Source organism: Rhincodon typus, chromosome 11, assembly GCF_021869965.1.
Source record: "Rhincodon typus isolate 14 chromosome 11, sRhiTyp1.1, whole genome shotgun sequence".
Lineage (NCBI taxonomy): Eukaryota > Metazoa > Chordata > Chondrichthyes > Orectolobiformes > Rhincodontidae > Rhincodon > Rhincodon typus.
The window spans coordinates 44,190,935-44,211,482 of record NC_063342.1 but is presented as its reverse complement, the minus strand read 5'-3'; the positions used below and the strand labels follow the sequence as shown (position 1 = coordinate 44,211,482).

Sequence of the window (20,548 nt, the reverse complement as noted above, 5' to 3'; positions counted from 1 at the left end):
CTATGATATTGATAATCAGAACATAGGGATTTATTATTTTTCATTCCCATTATTACTTCAGAACTGTTTAAAACTTAACTGCAGGCTGAATATGAACAATAGGCTGGGGGAAAGCAAGAAGAAATATATGCAAAAAAGTCAGCAGGAAGATCAGGTCGGAATGCATGGTGTACATATAATGGAGACCATTACACAAAAAATATGGAAACAATACTCCAACTGCAAGAAACTAAATCACTTTGCATGCAAATGTTTAGCTAGAAAGAAGTAAAGCAAGTTTATTTATGACTGTTGCAATGTTGTCCATCCATCATTCTGACGAATCACTCTACACCATACAGTTGGCATCGTCAGGTCTAAAGACGATAAATGGTTTTTGGCTGTTAGAATTATGAGAGCAGAAGGAGTCAAGATGAAATGCCAGATAGACGCCAGTGCTTCATGCAACATCATGAACTTTGCAGAAGTCGCTCAAGTTGGTGACCCAAAAATGAAGACTCGAAAGTAAGGTTGAGGTATTTAATGAAACAATTCACTTCCCAAAAGGACACATGATGCTGAGGGAAGTGAATGTCTTGAATTGTCTACCCCAGAGAGTTGTGGAGGCTAGATTACTGTAATTAATGAAAGAGGCAGTAAGTGAATTTTTGAAATACCAGGGAGTCGATAGCCATGAGGAGGTGGCATGAAAGAGGAGTTGAGGCCTGGGGCAAATCAGTTACGAGAACATAAGAACTGGGAGCAGGAGTAGGCAATTCAGCCCCTTCAGCCTGATCCGCTATTTAATACGATGTTGGCCTCAACTCCACTTTCCTATCCACTCTCAATAATCCATTAAACCATTATTAATTAAAAATTTGTCTCTCTCCATTTTAAATTTATTCAGTGTCTCAGCATCCATTGTACACTGGACGAGTGAATTCTACAGATTCATATTTTAAGAGAAATAATTCCTCCTCATCTCTGTTTTAAATCTGCCTCTCCCTAGCCTATTCTAGATTGCCACACAAAGGGAAACAACCACGGTATGTCAATTTTGTCTCCCTTTAGTATGTTGTATACCTCAATTACATTTCCTTTCACCCTTCTAACCTGTAGCAACTACAGGCCTAAACTGTCCAATCTCTCCTCATAAGCCTTTCATACATGGAGTAATCTAGTCAACTTTCTTTGAACTTCTTCAAATGCAATTACATCTTCCTCAAGTAGGAGGATTAAAACTGTACGCAGTACTCCAGATGCAGTCTCACCTTGTACAATTACGAAAACATGTCCCTACTTTTATACTCCATTTCTGTACCATTAAATGCCAAATTGATGTTATTGAATGATGGAATAGGCTTGAGGGGGCAAATGGTGCACTTTTGCTCTTATGTCTTATATTTTTATATTCTTATGAGACAGGATAATGAAATGAGAAGAATGAAAATGTGGAGTTGAAAATCCATACAATTCCTTGCCAACACATTGTAGATGATCAATGAATTCAGGAAATAATCAGACCTAGAATTCTCTGTGATAGTTTTTTTTAAGAATTGATGTTTGTCCAAGGTGAAACCAGATCAAGCATTTGAAAGGCATCAGTGGATCAATGCCAACTGACCTGTTTCAGAGTTCCACTATTGAACAGGAAAAGAACCATCTAACACTGTGCTGGCCCAAAATAAAATAAAATTTTGGCCCATTGTCCACCCTAAAATTAATCAATTAGAACATTCACTTCATTATCTCATACATGTCATTCAAAGGTCTGTTTCTTGAGTTCAGATTCTTTTCAGCTATCCTGATAACTAAAATGCTTAACACTAGGATTCGCCAACTGTCCTTATCCTGCAGCATTTTCCAAAGCTGCGGTATCACCCACCTTGTGAGTAAATTAAAACTGTATTCTTACTGTGGTCCAACTGATGCATTAGACAAGGACAATGCAAATAGTTTGACAATCTGTTGTTCTGTGAATGCACCACTATATCTTATACATTCCAGCTATTGCTTCACAGCATTGCTTGTAAACTTTCAGAAATGTATTCATTAGATTGTCCAGAACGTTCTTTCTCCATTTTCTTTCATGTCTTTCTCAAAGGCGTAAAATATTAACCATTTGTTTTCCCACCAAGACACTCCCCTAACCACCCACACTGTCCACCAGCTATGCACACAAACACACTTTTTCTATCCTCAAGATTTAGTTTGTATAACTGAAACAGTTTTACACCTGCCTTGAAGTCCATGTAAGCTTCTTCTGAAGTCCCCTTCGGTTTTCCTCGGTTTGGTAGAGAATAATAGGAGAATGGGAGGTACCAGAATATGCCCTTTCTTATTTCTGCTGGTGATGAAGGTGGCACTATCCATAGCCAGTTTTCTTGGCAACTTGCTACTCAACCACTGAAACCAATGCCTAAAGAGCCAAATAAGACCAGCAACTTCCACAATTCCTTATCAAAACGCTATTGTCTGCTTAGAGAAGATCATGAGTAGTGCCATGTTTTGAATGTATTTCCTGAATATTTTTAAGACAAATATTGTGCCTCTGTGGTTCACTTGAATATCTACAGTGGGCCTCAGAAACAATCATTAGCCTTGATAAATTTGTACAGACCATTTGTAAAATGTTGACAAGGATTTTCTCGAAAGTAAATGGCTGTGATTTCCACAATCTGGGGTTGGTCACCCCCACATTTATGTAAGTTAATAATATCTGTGGAGGCAATATTCCTTCAGTAAAATTATGGCTTTCAGTTAAACTGAACTGTGATAGATTTGTTTGTCTATTAGTGAATAAATTATTTATAAATTTTTAATCCAGCATTATTAGTATTGAATAGAGACTGAAAATGATGGAAATATGCAGCAAGTATGGCAAAAGAAATAAAGTGCTGAATCTTACTTTTTTCACTACGTGCGAGTTGCATAGTGCCTTTTGAAGAGATACTTGTCACAAGATCAACAGGTATTCTCACCATTTCTTAACAAACATGCCTCAATAACTATCTACTCAGTCTCACTGGTATCCCTTATGTCTAATCTATGCCCATTTTACCATACTCAGTTGCCATAAAAAATTGCAGCTCAGCAAATATTTGCCAAAAGACTGGCATCTCTTGTGGACATGCCATCTTTGAAAGGCATCAGACTCGTGTTGGCAATGCCAAATTGCCCATCAGTGGCAATGTAATGGCACATTAGCTACACTGCCCATGGCACATAGCTGCTATGAGACGGTCTCACACACACAACCCCATTCCCTCATCCTAGTCACTGTTTCATCACCAAGCCACACAGCTTACCAGATCTTAGCTACATCCTGCCTAAATACCCTCTCTAGACCACTGTGAATGTTTCCCTGATGCCCACTGAACACCCATATCTTGTTGTTGTCTAAAACGGAACATGGCAGCCAGCAAAAGGGAGCAGAAGGGAAGCAAATAGAGGCTGTATGAACAACCAAAAGGCAAGCCAAATGCTGAAATCATGACCCTGACAGTCCATAACAGTCTTCTGCACACAGCTGGGATCTACTGGAATTGGGTGTCAAAGATGTCCTTCCTGCTTTTCAGGCCCCAATGCACCTGAGCTCTGTCACCCACAAGGATAGCTTCCTGCAGCTCAGTGTCCTCAGCCTTCTCTCAGATGGCTGCTGCAGTTCGCCAGCTCCTCAGCATCTATCACATCACCTCATTGCCTGCTCCAAATGTGCAGAACATAGCACGCCAGGATGGTGCACCCAATTCTGTCCAAACGATACTGAAAGACCCCCTGCCAGACTGACTCATGTTCTGGAACAAAATCCACAGCAGCTCTATTGTCTGATCCACCAAGCCCTGTTCAGAGCAAGTGCACCAACTTAGTGAAGGTGCAGCGTCAGCTGAGACACCAACGAATGCACTCCAATCCCCTTCTCATCCCAGGGCCGCGTCAATCATTGCATTCGTCAGAATCTGTCGTTATACTTACAGGACATATGATGCAGCAATTTTCCCCTCATCCCAAAGCACCCTTGTAATCACAACTGATCAGATATCTTTGACACATAAACATATTCATTATGTATGCATTGCAAATTTTCACAAATGAAAGGTAGCTGCAGTTTACAAACACACGCTTCATGTACTTGCCCCTTCACACTCCGAGAAAACATAATTCCTGTACTTTTACCCATCAAAGTGACATGCACACCGCCCGTGCTAGGCATTGACTGAGCTATTTTACATTCACATTTCACATCTAGAGAACAGTGTGTGATATCAGGGAACACAGCACATAGCGGGCACCAACAGCACAAACCCCACTTGGTAATGAGGTAAGCCCAAGAGCAGCAATACCCCTTTTTACCTCACACTACCCCATGCTATGCCATGAAGACAAAGAGCTGAATCAAATCAGCCTCTCAAAACCCATAGTCATAACACCAAAAAATTAAAACATTCAATAATCCTGAAAATTAACACAATGGTTCCTAACCAGATTTTTGATCGCCAGTACCAGACTTTTTGAATTACTGATAGTAGATACCAGATTTATAGATTAAACTAAATATTTTACAATTTATTAATGATACAGTTGCTTTAGCAGAGTAAGGTTAAACAACAAGGTCATCTAATTAATATCTATGATTTAAACTTAATCTTGTTCAATTCTAGCCTCCACTTACACAAAGACAGATAGACAAACAGGCACAGTTAATGGATAAATCAAAAGGGAAAAAAGAGGCATAACTGGCCAGCTCACTTGAACAGACTCCACAATCCATAACATGACGGGCATATGGGATTGGATTTGACTAGGTTTCTGACAATACTGATATATGCAGAGAAAGTAGGAACTGTAGATGCTGGAGAATCTGACATAACAAGGTGTAGAGCTGAATGAACACAGCAGGCCAAGCAGCATCATAGGAGCAGGAAGGCTGACGTTTCAGGCCTAGACCCTTCATCAGAAATGTATGCAAATAGCTTCCAGTAGGCTCCATGGAATATTCACTTTACACTTATAACAGTCTAATCTCTACACTTTGAATAAACAGAAAATGTGAAATCAACCAGGGAGCAATCAAACCTCAGCCCTGTAGCTTTTGCAGGTGCAATCCTTCTGACTTATACACAGTTCCAAAATCAGTTCAAACTTTGGTTTCTCTTTGTTAGATTGGTTGTCTCCCTACAAGGCTCCCGTTAACTTTTAGACATCTGCCCTCCATTTGAGCATATTGAATTTTGGAACTGAAATGTCTAGAGTATTCTTTGAACACTTATAACAGTCTGCAATTAACTTCCAAGCCTGGCCTCATAAGCAATTATCAATTTGTTTGTTCTCCTCTCTTTTTATAGAAAGCTGCTGCTTGCAGTTCAACATTCATCTTCTGCTCTTAGTTCACTGTTCATTGCTCCAAACTAAAAATAATAAAACTAAAGGGGAAATAAAACCAGCAATGTTTCTAACACCTAGTGACCAACCACATTAAACTTTGCCCCAACTGTCCTCCATGCTCCCCTGACAATTTAATGATGTCCACTCTTCTCCTGAACAATTCTCCTGTAGAAACCATGGTGGTTGTCATTGCAAGTAAACCCCCTTCCTGTTGCTTACTCTGCCCTTGATGTTGTTCTGCATACCCTGATATATGCCTAGAGTTTAACCACATCACTGTCCTTATTCCAACCTTCACAAATGCCTCTGCCATCCCCTCAACCCATTTGTCTTGACTCTTTCAACCCTTTCTACAATGATTTTGCCCACACCCAAACCAACATTTGGATAGTCAAGGTCTGATTATGGATAGTCTGCATGGATTTGTGCATGGGAAATCATGTCTGACAAATCTATTAGAGTTTTTCAAAGAGGTAATCAAGAGGATAGATGAGAGTAGGGCAGTGGATGTTGTCTACATGGACTTTAGTAAGGTCTTTGACAAGGTCCCGCACAGCAGGCTAGCCATGAAGGTTAGGTTGCATGGGATCCAGGGAGAGCTAACTAATTGGATTCAAAATTGACTCAATGGTAGGAAGCAGAGGGTGATGGTTGAAGACTGTTTCTCGGACTGGACGCGTGTGATTAGTGGTGTGCCACAGGGGGCAGTGCTGGGACCTTTGTTATGAGTTATTTACATAAATGATCTGGATGTGAATTTATAAGGCATAATTGTTAAGTTTGCAGATGATACAAAATTAGGAGATTTCGTTGATAGCGAGGAAGGTTATTGAAAATTACAGAGGGATCTTGATCAGATGGGGAAGTCGGCTGAGGATTGGCAAATGCAATTCAATACAAATAAGTTTGAGGTGTTGCACTTTGGAAAGTCAAACCAAGGTAGGACTTATACAGTAAACAGTAAGGTCTTGAGGCGTGTTGTGGAACAGAGGGACCTAGGAGTACAAGTACATAGTTCGTTGAAAGCAGCATCACAGGTGAGCTGGGTGGAGAAGGAGGCATTTAGCATGCTAGCCTTCATTGGTTGAAGCATTGAGTATAGGAGTTGGGATGTTATGTTACAGTTATGTAAGTCATTGGTGAGACTGCACTTGGAGTATTGTGGACAGTTTTGGTCACCCTGTTATAGGAAACACATAGTTAAAATGGAAAGTGTGCAAATAAGATTTACGAGGATGTTGCCAGGACTAGTAGACCTGAGTTATAGGGAGAGGTTGGCCAGGATAAGACTTTATTCCTTGGAATGTAGGAGAATGAGGGGTGACCTTATTGAGATGTATAAAATCATGAGGGGCATAGATAAGATGAATGCATATAGTCTTTTGCCCAAGGATGGGGAATTGAAAACTAGAGGACTTAGTTTTAAGGGAGAGGGCAAAGATTTAAGAAGGATCTGAGGGGCAACTTCTTCATGCAGAGAGTGGTGCGTATGTGGAATGGCCTGCCAGAGAAAATGGTTGAGGCAGGTTTAATAGCAACATTTTAAAAAACATTTGGATAGGTATATGAATGGAAAAGGTTTAGAGGGATAGGAACCAAATGCGGGCAATTGGAACTAGCTGAGTGGGCACCATGGTCAGCATGGACCAGTTTGGGCTGTTTACATGCTGTATTACTCTATGACTCTATGGCCCACTGACACAAAATATCCCTTTGCAACCTGCTTAACAATGGATAGAGGGACTCCAGGATTCAATTCACCTTAGACCCTCTAACCAACTTTATTTAGCAGCCCCTAGATGTGACTGACCAGACCCATGACTGACAGTGCGCAATTCCCCTGACTGCTGCTGGTGGCTCTGCAGAATAGACCAATGCCCATTTCCCCTTGACTTTGTCTATACTGTGCCACTGACTGATGATACTGGGACTCCGGGACTGATAGGAACACAACTTCCCCCACCCCCAAATTACACTGAGGATGGCCCCACCCAGTTTCTGTCATAGAAATTTGATTAGTACACGGGCAATGTGTTTACAATGCAGGTAGCAGGCACATGCTATAGTATAAACAGATAACTCAGTATACTGAACCTCAAGATGTCTCCTCTTTGCTCCTGACAGATCGCTCACAGATGTCTGTGTGTCTATGAAAATAAGCTTGCCATTATAGCAGTACTGACAGCCTTTGGTTCTGGCTCAAGTGCCAATGCATTAAGTGGTATGGCAAGGCAAGGCATGGAACATGCAAGCATGCAGATAGGCATTAAGAAAGCGAGCTCTAAGAGAGCAAGTGAACGTCTCTGAGATGCAGACTAGTGCAATCCATGAGATGGGTGCCTGTCCCTGTGTACTAAGTCTTCTTGCAGCATCCTTTCAATGCTTGTGGCCAATGCACACTGTGTTTGTGCTCCCTAAGTATTCTGCAAGTGGATCAGTGAGATGCCATGATGGTCATGAGGGGTTGGCTAATTTATTATGCCAGTGTCCATGGACTAAATGCAGCTGGTCCCCATGCATTACGCTCTGAGCTGCTTTCTGGAATGAAGTAGCGTGCAGGTCCTTAGGAGCAAGTGGTGGGCTGAAGTTGCCAGATACCAACTCTGATTTCCATGTTAGGATTTCCTAAAGTCTAGTGTGTTCAACACTTTTGGTGAGAGAGGAAACTGAATATTAATAAGGCAAGATATGGCATCAATAAGGCATTCAACAAGCTATAATCACTCTTCGTTGTCAACTCCCCACTAGTTCGTGAGAAACTCATCTCATTGCTTGGCAAAAGTATGAAGAATGGTGTAAGATGCTCCTGAACATCTCATCTGATTCTGTCTCAAATCTTGCAACAGCCTTCATTGTTCAGAAACTTATAAAATTCCTAAGTTTCAGGTGAAATACCTTTTGTGTGATTTCCAGCAACTGAATTGCTTTGCTTGAGTGCTATTGTTAGTCTAAATTGCCTTTGAAAATTAAATTAAAATATATCAATGAATGAGACTGATTTGCATAGAATCTTTTCCCTCTTGTAGTTGAAAAATTGACATTTTGCTCTGCTCAATTAAAGTAAGAATATACAGTATGACGTCTGGTACCATATAAATACCAGGATTTAAAATACAAAGAATTTAATGAAATTTAATATTTTTCCCACATGAATTGCTGCATGTAAGAACAAAAATAATAAACTCAAAGAAAACAAATCCATAAATGGCAAGCTAGCTATAAGAAAGCTCAATGGGATGCTGTGCAATATCTTGTCCGAAGATTGGGCCTGGGGTGAGAGTAGGTGGCATTTTCAGGATTTCAAAACAGAGGTTTCTTTTTATGCGTTCATTGGATGTGAGATTTCAGGATTTCAAAACAGAAGTGTCTTTTTATGTGTTCATTGGTTGGCTTAGTCAGCATTTATTACTCATCCCTCATTGCCCTTGGGAAGGTGGTGATCTGTTTTACTGTAGCGGCAATGAATAGAAAAGCTAATTACTTTCCTTTCTCACTAAGTGAATTTGTTCACTTCACAAGTGGAAATCTAGCCAGTCAGTTTTGATAATAAAGAATGCTCATTTTGCACTTCTTGAGTAGATTGACAGCCATAATGAAGCAAGCAATAACCAAGAACATTAACTGAGCTTCGACGAGTGGGAAACTCTAAGTAATAAAACTGAGCAGGAAACCTGAGCAATTGCATTCAGTGATTTGGGCATTTCCTGATCTTGAAAGACTTAGTTATTGATCCTTGGAGCTCCAAACAAAGGACTCACTTTTATGTGTCTAATAAATCTATGGGTTTCAAAATTAGAAATGAAAAGAAAACTACAATTCAAACTTTAAAAATATAAACAATTTTCCTGGTTAGCTCTGATCTTCTTTTTGCTTTTAATTTGAACATGTTACTTAATTAAGCAGCTGCATTTTGATATTATGATTTCCCATCCAGGAAAATAAAATGTTCAGTTGAACTGCACATTTAGACTTCTTAATAGTTTACTGAACATTTATTTAAAGTAGCAATGGTCACAGTACAGCAAAACATTTAAATTCACATTGATAGCTGGTATGTTTGAGGCTTCAGTTTACATGGGAATTTCTGCCATTCTGTGGAATCCTGTTTCATCAACAACCACTTTGAATCAATTAATGCACTGATTGCAGCATGACCCATGAATTTAGATGCTTTACCTTTGAATTAATCTCAGTATTAAAGAACAGGATCTTTCCCTACAAAATAATCAATTCAAACAGTGGCACAAAAAACATTTGAAATTATTTTAACTTGCTCTGTTTTGCTTGAAAACTGATTTATTGATGAAAGGGATGAAACTGGCGGTTTCAACTTAACACTCAAAATCATAATCATACAGCATAGAAACAGGCTCTTCAGCCTAGCATTGTACGTTGATCAGCAAACACTAAACTACATTAATCCCATTTACCTGCACTTGATCCATAGCCTATTATGCCCTGACATTCTAAGTACTCATCCAGATGCTTCTTAAATGTTGCTGGAGTATCTGCCTCCATCACCTCCTAATTTGATATTCCTCCACCCATGGAAGCATCTTCCCAACATCTACTCTGTCAAACCCCATCAGAATCTTGCATATTTCAATATGATCACCCTCTCATTCTTCTAAAATCTGTTGAAAAAAAAGGCCTTAGCTGCTTAGCTATTGTCAAATCCTCCCTCATACTTTATTACATCCAAATATAATACAAACAGCAATGAATGCTGGAGATCTGAAACAAAAACAGAAATTGCTTGCAAAACTCAGCAGGTCCAGCAGCATTAGGTTTCTGTTTATTTTAGAGCTCAACTCTGACAATATTATCATTGAAATACATACTGCAATCAGTGGTCTGGAACAAATATTAGCCCTTCCATTTGCTGATCTGATAAGCTAAGACCCTTAAGTTTTATGGAAGAATCCTAAACAATACATCAAATGGTGCACTTTCAACATAAAATAAGCACATATATTTGACCCTTTTCTACTTTCTAAAACTAGTGCAGTGTAAGGTAATTTTTAGGTTATTTTGTCTTGTCAATGTTATCTCTTAGTGACACATGGACATTTACTCAGCTATAGAACCAGATATCATGGAATACAAAACCTATTAACTCACTATCTTGTAATGTAAGCTCAGTTTAAAGGTATCTGTGGAACATGAACTCAAACATACTTACTGCTTTTGCTGCCAGCACCGCCTATATCAACCACAGTATTTTGCATTTCTAACACTCATTTATAGAAGTATTATCGAAAAGGATTTAACACAACACAATATAAAGTTACATTGGATAAGATCACTAATTTTTTTTAGCTCTTTATACACAGGGTATTGTACTCTCTGAAGGTACAGGGCATCATCCAAAAGTGTTAAAAACCCATTTACTCCATGTATTTTTCGGCCCAGACACATAGGGCGTTCATGATGATGCCAACAAATGCAGATAGCTGGTCCTTGCATTGAGACTGGACTTCTTACACTATTCTGCCACAAATCTCACCATAGATGATATTGTTCAGGCCTTTATAACCCTGCCCATTGTCTCCCAATACTTCCCAGTGTTCTAACTGAAAAAAACATGTGTGCTCAGCTAAATATTTACTGGAGTGTTCCTCCTGATTAATACCACCATGTTGTAGGTGGAACGGGAAAGGGACATTAAAAGAAGAGCATAATGCAATACACTAGGGTCAGCCATGGCTCAGCTGTTGACACACTCACGCCTGGTGATAAACAAACAAAAATGAAAATTTTTGGAGAAACATGGATTTCTATCCACAGATGCTGCCAGACCTGCTGAGTTTCTCCAGTACTTTCTCTTGTCATTTGATTCAGCTCTCCAGCATCCGCAGTTCTTTGTTTTATTTCAGAGTGATGATGATATACAATAATGTCATGTTGATTTCAGAGTCACACGACGAGGTACAGAGAACTGTAAGGGAAGATCTATCAGAGTCTTGAGAGAATGTATCTATTTAGTAACAGTGTGTGTTCAGAATGCAGGAAACGGGTGCTGCCTTAAAATTAGCCACTGCTCTTTGTCTGTGCATGCACGTTGCACTCATGACACCATTCCACTTGTAGAAGAGAAAAACAACAATTTCTCTAACAAAGGTCTGGTAAAGCAGTGCAAATAGAATACAAACATTACGATATTAGGGACATATTTTGCATTGTTCTAAAGTGATTTGAGCTTCACTGTGTGACACAAGGTGTACACTGTGACAGCATCCAGGCTGATAGCAATTTAAATTCACCCTTCTCATGTGAACTTAACTGAATGCACTTTTCCCTATGCCATTAATTCTAAGAGGTTTTGTCATGCAGTTGTATCTGGAGAAAAATAAAATGTTTTCTTGCAATTTTTTGGATAACACTGTACTTTCAATTTTTTTTAAGCTGTCCCTTTGTTTCACTGCAGTACTGTGTATGTGGTTGTCACAGATGGTGGAATTTGATTGTTGGGAAAAAAGAAAATCGGCCCACTATAGGGAAGGAAACTGCCATCCTTACCTGGTGTGGCCTATATGTGACTCCAGACTCTCAGCAATGTGGTTGATGCTGAACTGCCCTCTGGGCAATTAGGGATTGTTAACAAATATTGACCTGGCAAGCGATACACTCATCCTGTGAATGAATAACAAAATGTTCCAGTTCACAGTTAATAACCACAAATGCAACCATATACATTCTCATGATGCAGAGAAAGTGGACTGAGAGGCCTGGATTCAATTCCCACATGCTCCAGAGGTGTGTAATAACATCTCTGAACATGTTGATGAGAAAAATTGGTTAAATAAAAAAAATTAAGGTGCAATTAAAGGGTTCTTACACAGACAATCTTGGGGTCAACAAGCAGTATTCAGTATGGTATTTAGAATTAGAGCCCATACACCCAATCAAGTACATCGCACTATTACAGGTGCCATCTTTCAGTAGAGACATTAAATTGAGTTCCCACCTGCCTGTTCAGGGTGATGTCAGAAATCCCATGACACTATTTTGGTCCTGTTACTATTTTGAAGAGGAGCAGGGAAGTTATCTCTGGTTTCCAAGCTATTATTTGACCCTTAATCAACATCACAAAAAAATGGACTCTGTTTATTCTGACATTACTGTTTCCAGGAGATTGCTGAGTGCAAATGAACTTCTGCATTTCTACATTTCAAGAGTGACTACACTTTAAAGGCTTCATTAGCTATAAACTGCTTTGAGATGCTTATATCATGAGAAGTGCTTTGTAAAGAGAAGTCTTTGTTTTTTCCTTTTCTTTAAACCCAGATTAAACCCCTTCATTAGGTGCTTGCTGTACATTGGCACTTCTGCATCGCATGCAATTTTGGTCCTGTTACTGTCCCTTTTTCTGTATGATTCAGCCATTGTAAGATGAAAATTGCACCCAATGCCTCTACTCAATCAACACCATTGTAAGGATCACTGTACATTCCAAACTAGTATAGCCAAGATAATTTAACATTATTTTCTTTATCTCTGAAAACACTTTAAGGGAAAATCTTTTTACCTATAACAACCTCAACTTTAGTCATAATCATAGTGCAATGAAAACCGTGTTATGTGAAAGTACATATACTGAATTTCATTTTAACCCTATTCCCACTTTCACTCTGTCTCTCAATAGTTTTGATAAGATCAATAATGTGCCCAGCCGAGACACTATAAATAAATACCAGATATCACATAGGTCAAGCTAGAAGGTGAAAAGCAGCTAGAGCAGAAGTAAATTGACTTATATGCTCGATTCAATGCTATCACCCTCAGCTGCAGTCCTGTGTGCATTCATCCATAGTCATCACCTCAACTGAGTCCCATAATTATATCAAAGTGTGAGCAATTAAAAAAAGTTGTATAATCCAGGATTAAAGATCTGAAGACAAACTTTAGATTGAAACCCATGATAAATACTACAAAGGGCATAACTGATGAAAATACTCAAGATTTTGTGTTTATCCTGATGTTTTATATATAGCTGTGGGTGATTAATTATTGTTAGATTGCCTTTTTTGTTTGAAAAATAGTTAAAACTTCCCTGAAACATTGTTAACTTTCCCTGATAGAATTTTCTGGACAAAAAAATAGTGTGGACAGAAAAGATGGCAGGGGTCTTTATGAGGCAAATAAAGTTAGAGCTATGAGAGAGAGAGAGGGAAACATAAGCTACTAATAAAGTGGCTAAATATTTCTAATGCAAAATAATCCAAATTTACTCCAGGATAGCACTGGGTCATAGTAGGGAGAGAGACAATCTGCTCTACGAAGAGATATGAAGGTAATCTGGGCAAAGCCATGTTATTTTAATGAAAGACTTCGATTAGCCAATCAAACTGGGAAAACTCAGGTTGGTTTGGATCAAAGTTGGTAAATTTTATGCTGGACTGCTCAGTAATGAATCATGTTGAAGATTGCATGAAAGCCATTCGTCATTGTGACCTGGTATTCATTAATGATCCTTACAATGTACAACAAATTAAATATATAGTATCCCTAGAAAACGGCTGATCAAGCTTAAAATGATCTTAGAGTCAGAAATATCTAAGACCATGACTTAGGAATGTAAAGTTAACAAAACTGAATCCAAAGAATCGAGTGAATAACTAAGGCAAATGAATTGGGGAAGTGTTTTCTACAACATCTTAGCAGAGAACATATGGAACACCTTTCAAGAAATAATACTGAGAATGCAAAATAAAGACAAACTCAGAAAAAAAGGAATGAGGTGTTCTCAATGTTGGAAATAAATAACTCAGGTGTAAGTGGAGGCGTTGGCCTACTGGCATTATTGCGAGACTATTAATCCAGAGACCCTGATAATTTTCTGGGGACCCAAGCTCAAATCCTGCTATAGCAGATGGTGGAATTTGAACTCAATAAATATCTGGAATTAGAAGTCTAATGATGACTATGAAACCATTGTTGATTGTCAGGAAAACCCTATCTGGTTCATTCATATCTCTTAGGGACAGAAACTGCTGTCTTTTCCTTGTCTAGCCTACATGTGACTCCAGACCCACAGCATTGTGGTTGACACTAAACTGCCCTCTGGGCAATTAGGGATGGTTAATAAATGTTGGCCTTGTCAGTGATGCCCACACGTCATGAATGAATTGAAAAAGATGTTGAGATCTACACTCTTGTGATTGAGCAGTAACAGGCTCATTGAAAATAACTATACACAGACGATGGTAAGAGAGAACAACTCACCTGAAAGTCTAGAATGCCAAATATTAGTTTCAAGTGACATCACTATGACACAGTCCTTCCGCACATGTTTATAGCTATATCCAGAGTAATGTACAATTCCTTTACTCCACATCTCCCCAAAGGTCTTCTACAGCATTCACTTTTACCATTAACATTTAACTATAAACATTTATCGGTTTTATATCACTTCTCCCTTTCCCACACCATGCAAGTGTGTTGTGTTTGAGGGAACAGTCTCCAACAGCATCCTCACTTCTCTTAGAAGATGTGTAAGACAGATGTGCTTTCTTGTTACTTCTTTGGAGGGCTACCTCAGTGTTGGTGTGGCATGGTATAAAGTTAATGACAGTGGATGTCCAGAGAGTCTTGGGAGTTCTGATGCGTAGATCTTTAACATGTCATGAACAGGTGTGGTAAAGCAAGCTAATGGAATGCCGGCCTTTACATTGAATGGACTGGAAGTCATGGATGCAGAAGTTATACTTCAGTTATACAAAATCCTGGTTAGACCCCACTTGGAGTATTGTGAGCTGATTTGGGCACCACATGTTTCAAAGGATATATTGACCTTGGAGGGAGTACAAAAAATACCCCTCGACTTTAGGGGTTACATTATAAGGAGAAATCAGAAGAAATTATACAAATTAGGCCTGTTTTCTCTAAAATTTAAAAGGTTCCCGTGCATGTCTATGTTTGGCTTGGGCTACTATGGTTACCTTGTCCCAGTTAAACTGATGGCCTTCATTGTCTGAGTGTACTGATATTAAGGAAAGTTCGTCGTGTCGTTTTGCTGCTAGCTGATGTTTGCGTATTCTGATGGCTAATTTCCTTCCTGTCTGTCCGATGTAATGTTTGTGGCAGTCGTTGCATGGTATTTTGTAAACCACATTGGTTCTGCCTGTTGTGGGAATGAGGTCTTTAATCCTTGTAAGTGTTTGTCGTACAGTGAAGGCCATCAGTTTAATAAGGTAACCATAGTAGCCCAAGCCAAACATAGACACACACAGGAATTCCTACAGGCATGGTTCTCCACCCATAATGTAATCAACAAACATATAGAATTGGACCCCATGTGCAAACCCATACAGATCAAAACCAGAAATGACACTACTCACTGTAATGGACCAATCTGTATAAATTCCAAGCGTAGTAGAACAACGCCGTTTCATCGGAGGCTCCAATGATGATGTTACCTAGCATGGTGATGAAACGTCTGAACGAGAACAAGCCAGCTCTGCAAGCAAGTCAACAACCTCACCCACAACCCGAGCTACAGATCTTCGCCAAAATTTTGAAGAACTAGTAGATTTTCTCATACTTAAGTAACATATTTAAAATGCACATTTATTTTCCAGATCAAAATAAGGTTAAACTAAAGTGTAGATAATAGATTCTTGAATATAACCAGCAATTCAGGGAAAAACTGGTCATAAAAACTTCATAATATAAATTATTAATACGGGTCACAGAATCAAAGAGTTTTGTCAAAGGTCAAATAATTAATTGGCATTTCTATTTGAATCATTCCAAAGTATGATGCATTTCCATTGTACCCCTGATTAAATGCCTTTCATTTGTTTAATTTATCTGTGGGTGTTTGCTAACAGATGCAAACTATTCGGTTTGGGTTCTGTTAGGGAAAAGCAACTAGATGGTTTGCTCCAGTCTAGTTTGCAGCTAGTGGAAGCAACCTAAACAGCATGTAGCAGTCAGCTTGAAACATTAGTTTGAAAAGAATTGTACAAAAGCATCAGACTGGGAAAAACAGCTTTTGGCTATCTAAAGCCAAGGCAAGAATCTGAAGCGTCCACAGTCATGATGTCTGCAAAGAAAAACTGCACTATCACTTTGTCAAAAACTAAGGAAAGGATACCCAAAATTTGTACTCCTAGGAATAGTTGAGTTGGAAGAAGAATAATGTAACTTCCAGAGGACATGGCATACCTTTCAGGTTGATCCCAGGAAAAGTGAATGAATCTTCAAGATTTAGTACAATGAGGGAACTCTTGGATGTAAGTTAGAGAGTGGAACTGAGTTTGCTACGTAAATGTCTGTAAGCTATTGTATTAAATTATGGTAGTTACTTTGTTCAATTTCCTTCTATTTACACAAAGTTTGCTTTTGTTAAAAAATGTGAAATCTTGTTGGTGTAATTTTGTCGGTTAATAACTGGGTGTTCAGATTTCTTGTTTCTAACTCCGAGATGAATGCTAAACAGCAATACTCAAGAAACTTAACACCTCACAAGATAAATGGAGTTGCTTGATTGGCATTCTTTCCACCATATTAATGTTTCACTCCCTCCACCATTGGTGCATTTTGGTAGCAGTGTGCATCATATACAAGCTGCACAGTGGCAATTCCTCAGGTTTCTTTTAAAAATGCCTTCCAGGTCTGACACCTCTACTACCTTGAAGGACCAGGGTACCGAATCCATGAAAACAATACATATTTCGCTCCAAGCACCACACTGTCCTGATTTAGAATTATGCTGCAATTCCTTCACCATCACTGACTCAAAGTCTGATTTCCCTCCCTAAGAGCACTGCAAGTGTTTACCACATTACGTGGATGCTGCACTTCAGGAAGATTGCACATTGCCACCTTCTTGTGGTAAATTAGGAATGGCCTACGAATGCTAGACATGCTATATGATGTTACAGCCCAGGAAATATGTCATGAAACAGAAACACTTTAAGTGTCTAGCCAGAATACAAGGCCATTGATGTGTTTTCTGATTTTCTAAAAGTTCTCATGAAACATATACCCTAGAGAGCCAGACTCTGGTTCAGACAGAAGTCTTGATGTTTAACAGCACTAAATATTTACAGAGAGACAATATCATAGATACACATAGTCTGGATGCTGTGTTTACTGATATTACTGCACAACATAGCCGTCTGACTGAACACACCACACTGATTCCATAACACATATAGTGACTGAAGGCTAGGCAGGTTCCTTTAGAGAGGAAAGTTACAATGTGATACCATGTAACTACCTATAAGTACAAGCCTGTCTGGTCTGGAATCTATGGCATAATACAGCATCTTCCTCCTTTTACCTTTAAAAGAATGAGCAGCTTTTTAAAAAAATAAACACATAGAAAGATGAATATAGATATATTGGGCTGAATCTTACTGTTTTTCAGCGAGGTGTGAGCCACATCAAGTTTGGTAGAGTAATTCTCACTGTGAGGCCATTTGAGTTTTCTCACTATATCTTACCAAGCCCACTATATTATTTGCTGTTCTTTTAGCAACTCATCGCCCACTGGATATCCTGGAATTGACCTTGTAACCGTGTTATCTTCAAAAAGCTATTATGCACCCAGACAATGCTGTAGTTCTGGAGCTGCCTTGTGTGGTTCCTGACATTTGTCCTGAACATGGTGAACTAGAGGAAACCGGCACATGACTTTCTTTCAGGGTCCAAGAGCTCCTGCTGGATGTGATGGTGCACAGGCAGGACTTCTGCTTCCCACAGGTCCAGCAGGGCATGACACTACACCAGATCATGCTAGCCTGCTCTGGCGTTGTCACATGGTTTATAGCAGACTCAGCTATCTGAGTGAATTCCCAGCGCTGTAGAAAGAAGATAAATGTACTTCTCCATTCCACCAGCATAAGTAACGCTATCTTCTCTCTGATACCTCACATTCACTCTGCCTCCAGTACAGGACCGACTTCCCTGCAAGGCTCATGCTCTACTAGTCTCATAAATGCGTATAACATCTTTCCCATTCATCGTCATCAATCCCAGACTGTGATACTACTAAGCCTGCAATGCCTACTCACTCACTCATCTGTACAATCAGTAATAATTGAGCCTCCAGCTTTCATCTTCTGTGATAATCACCTTTATCTTATTCCAGGAGCAAAACAGCTCACAATAAGGCAAAACGAGTCAAGATGGGAGACATGCTGCCCATCTTTCAGCTCCTCACCTCTTATGAGCAGAGGATCCAGACTCTGAATGCCTCAAGTAGGGCATCAACTGTATTGGAGGCTGTCCTTGACTTACAATGCAAGGATCTCCTGAACAAAGGCTATCCCCATTGGCCAGATTCGGGCCTGTTCATTACCACGGCAAGCTTCCTGGCTTCAAGTCTAGGCTAAATGGCATGGCAATGTAACAGTAAGATGAACTTGGCATGTCTAAATGAGGGGCAATACCCAAAAAGGCAATGCAAGACAAAGATGCTTGTCCAGTCTGTGAGCAAGGTGTGACTCCCTAAATGCACAGTCTCATGGCTGTAGCATTACAATGATAGAACATAGAACACAGAACAGTACAGCACAGTACAGGCCCTTCGGCCCACGATGTTGTGCTGAGCTTTTACCCTAAACCTAAGGTCTATCTAACCTCCACCGCTACCTTATACTATCATCCATATGCCTATCTATTAGCTGCTTAAATGCCCCCAATGAGGCCGACTCCACTACCCTCTCCGGCAATGCATTCCACCACTCTCTGATTAAAGAACCTACCTCTGACATCTCCCCTATATCTACCTCCACTCACTTTAAAACTATGTCCCCTCGTAATAGCTACCTCCACTCTAGGAAAAAGTCTCTAGCTGTCCACTCTATCTATACCTCTGATCATTTTGTGCATGTCTATCAAGTCACCTCTCATCCTTCGTCGTTCTAAAGAGAAAAGCTATAGCTCTCTCGAACTTTCCTTGTAAGACCTTCCCTCCATTCCAGGCAACATCCTGTTGCTGGAGCAGCCCAAGGTGCAGCATTGAAGTGCACTAACATTCTATAAGTGGATCAGAGATGTGGCCTGTGGGCTGATAGAGGCTAGTACATGTTGGATGTCAGTGTCTTAGCATGGGGCCATGTAGCCAGTCTCATGGCATGTGTTTGAGATGTTACTGCCTTGTGTCCAACGTAGAGGTCTTTTGGAGCAAGAGGACAGTTGAAAGGTCAAGAACCTACTTTTAGTTCCCATATTAAGTTCAGAGATGTTATTATACACACTTAGAGCAGGTGAGACTTGAACCTGGGGCTCCCAGTCCAGGGGTAGGGACAATGCCAGTGTATCACAAGAGGAGTCTTATGGAACATTTCACAAATTTGCTTGCCATCCTTGCACAAGTGCAAAGTTAATCTTCTCTGTATCATTCCAATTTTTCTGGCATGAAATCTTCGTTATGAAAGTCATTAACCTGTGTGACAGCTTCTTCTATTCTTTCATACGATTAGACCACTTGAACCTGCATTTATATGAAAATCTATAACTTATATGCTTTGCCCTAGTTCAAGTTGGAATAACTTTCTGCATGCTCACTTACCACACTTTTGAATTATTTATTCCTTTCTTTCCAACAATGCATCATAGACGCGTGGTTAGATGGTGAGAGCATGGAAGGAAGAACAGTATGGATCTGTCCCAAACATGAGAGCTGCCAGTGAGGGTACAAAACTGGATGGAGAAGTAGCATGTAGATTTAGCATAGCTGTCCAAAAATATTAACAAATTGCTTTACACTTAACTGTCATAGATTTTACAGGATGAACAGTGTTGTAAGACTGTTTGACTGAGGATAGTGAGGAGAAGAGGTGATATGTAGGACATCCCTTTTCCTGCACACATCTTGGAGGAGCACAAATGCATAACAGACTCTTATTGGACATAATTTGATGAACACCAAACGTACATAATATGGCAGTCAAAATGTCAACAGCCATTGCACTAGTGGAATTTTTGATTTGTCACATAATAGAGAATTTGGTAAAATAGTCAGTCCCCAGAATGTGATTGTGTCTTTGGACATAGAAAATGTCAATCATTGCAATCTTGTACCTTGGATGAGAAGCAATCTTGTATGGAATGAAAGTTCTCTTCATTGTTGAGTTTCATGGAAGTGACACATTTCACATGACTTGATTAGTTGATCAATGTCCTTATTCATGCTGAGCCAGCATATGGATTCACAATGCCAATCTCATTT

The 20,548-nt window shown here is 39.6% G+C and overlaps 1 pseudogene; it reads right to left on the bottom strand.

Moving 5' to 3' along the window:
• Positions 1-19,646: 19,646 nt before the first annotated feature.
• LOC125484483 lies at positions 19,647-19,745 on the bottom strand (annotated as a pseudogene).
• Between the last annotated feature and the right edge of the window lie 803 nt (positions 19,746-20,548).